This window comes from Babylonia areolata, chromosome 31 (genome assembly GCF_041734735.1).
Source record: "Babylonia areolata isolate BAREFJ2019XMU chromosome 31, ASM4173473v1, whole genome shotgun sequence".
NCBI classification, from domain to species: Eukaryota; Metazoa; Mollusca; class Gastropoda; order Neogastropoda; family Buccinidae; genus Babylonia; species Babylonia areolata.
This window is the reverse complement of record NC_134906.1, coordinates 9,525,891-9,528,390: the sequence shown is the minus strand read 5'-3', so window position 1 is coordinate 9,528,390 and position 2,500 is coordinate 9,525,891.

Below are 2,500 nucleotides of genomic sequence, written 5' to 3'. Positions count from 1 at the left end.
GAGATAGAGAGAAGGAGAGAGAGAGAGAGATAGAGGGGGAGAAAAAGAGGGGGGCAGAGAGAAGGAGATAGAGAGAGAGAGGGGGGGGGGGGAGAGAGGGGGGGCAGAGATAGGGAGATAGATGGAGAGAGAGGGAGAGCGTGAGCGGGAGCGGGAGAGATAGAGAGAGGGGAGAGAGAGAGGGAAAATCAAGAGGGGGAAGAGACAGAGGTGGGGAGAGATAGAAAGAGAGAAAGAGAGAGAGGGGGGGAGGGACAAAGAGGGAGGGAGAGAAGGAGGAAGAAAAAGAGAGAGACAGAGACAGAGATAGAGCTGTGCATATTATACGTGTCGCCCAGATGTGTCTGCGCCATATATCGCGCGTCCATTTTACAGTGGGTCACGTGACACGTGACCGCATCACAGTAAATCACACAGTGCACATGCTTACCACAAACACAAGACAAGACAAGACAAAACAAAACAAGACAAGACGTGCTTATTTCAGCAAACCCTGTTGGGGTTGGGGAGGTGGGGGGGGGGGGGGCACATGGAAATGTTAACATGTTTCATGCGACTTTTATTTATTATACAAATGTGAATAACATTTGGTGGGCTATTGTTCTTATTTATGTATGTCGGCACATTCAGCACCCATGCTCATATTTCAAGCACCAAATTGCTCAAATTAGCTGCATGTGATGGTAAATTCAGCTTTTTTTGTGAAAATATGCCTGCTATTCCGATTTATCTTCTTGTTTTCCAAGTATTTTGTTGTTCTAGCTAAAATCTTATCCATGCATTTCCGTGACGTAGTTTCTGATTTGATCAAGTTCAAAATCAAGGTGCTCAAATATGCATCAGTTCCCTGCATACAAACATACATACATGCATATGCATGCTATTCAGGACAAAATGGTGTAGTTATGTTAATTCCTTGCCCCACCCCCAACCCCCCACCAAAAAAAAAAAAAAAAAAAAAAAATCAAGTTGATGCTGAAAGAAAGATTTGTTCCGAAAATAAAAGTAACTTTTCGTAACTCTCTGTCTGTTTGTTTCTCTTGCTATGGTTTTAAAAACGATTTTTTTTAAACATTTACCTAGAACCAGTAAAACACTTAAAACCAAAATAAAACGTTTGAAAAACGTGTGCATGCTATCTGGGTATTTGACCGTGATACAGATCCAACTGGCTTTCACATCAACACCTTCTTCTTCGTTCGTGGGCGGCAACTCCCACCACGTTCACTCGTATGTACACGAGTGGGCTTTTACGTGTATGACCGTTTTTGCCCCGCCACGTAGGCAGCCATACTCCGTTTTCGGGGGTGTGCATGCTGGGTATGTTTTTGTTTCCATAATACACCGAACGCTGACATGGATTACAGGATCTTTATCGTTGCGTATTTGATCTTCTGCTTGCGAATACACATGAAGAGGGTTCAGGCACAAACAGGTCTGCACATCTCATCTCATCTCATCTATCCCTTGACCCGTGGGTGGGTCGTTGGGGCACCATGGATGACTGCCTGGTCAGCTCGCGCCACCTGCCTCGGTCCTCAGCGGCCCTTTGAGTTGTGGCAAATGGCAGGCCCGTCCACTCTTTGATGTTGTCCTCCCACCGCTTTCTCTGTCCGCCCCTCTTCCTCCTTCCTTGTACGGTACCCTGCAGGATGGTCTTGGCTAGGCCGTCTGATCGTGTGACGTGTCCATACCAGCGGAGCTTGCGTTCCTTCACTGTGGTTAGCAGGTCTTTGAATGGGCCAATGGCGTTTTGGACTCTTCTTTTCACTTCCTCATTTGTGATGTGGTTTTTGTATGTAATGTTCAGGATCTTGCGGAAGCATCTCATTTCCAGGGCCTGGATTCTTCTCTGGAGTTCTGCAGTGAGGGTCCAGGATTCGCAAGCGTATAGAAATATTGAGAAGATGAGGGAGCGCATTAGTCTGATTTTGGACGAGAGGGAGATCTTTTTGTCCTTCCATATAGTCTTCAGTCGACTCAGTGCGGCAGTAGTCTGAGCGATTCTGGACAGGACCTCTGGTTTCGAACCCTCGTCTGACACAATGGCACCCAAGTATTTGAAGGAGGAGACTTCTTCCAGTTTTTCACCGTTTACGTGCAAGTTGGACGTTACGCCTTGGCTGTTGTTGGTCATAACCTTGGTCTTCTCGGCACTGATCTCCATGCCGTAGGCTGATGATGTCTTGTCAAATTTGTGCACGAGTTCTTCGAGTTCTTTCTCTTCTCCTGCCAGGCCATCAATGTCATCGGCAAAGCGCAGGTTGGTGATGACTCTGCCTCCAATGCTGACAGTTCCCACATGATCTTCCAGGGCGTCAGTCATGATCCTTTCAAGAAAGAGGTTGAAGAGAGTGGGAGAGAGTAGACAGCCCTGTCTGACTCCGACCGTGGTTCTAAACCAGTTACCCGTGCTACCATTGAAGAGGACTGCACTGGTTGCTCTTTCGTATAGGTTCTGTATGGCTTGGATGATGTCTTCACTGATGTTGAATTTGTG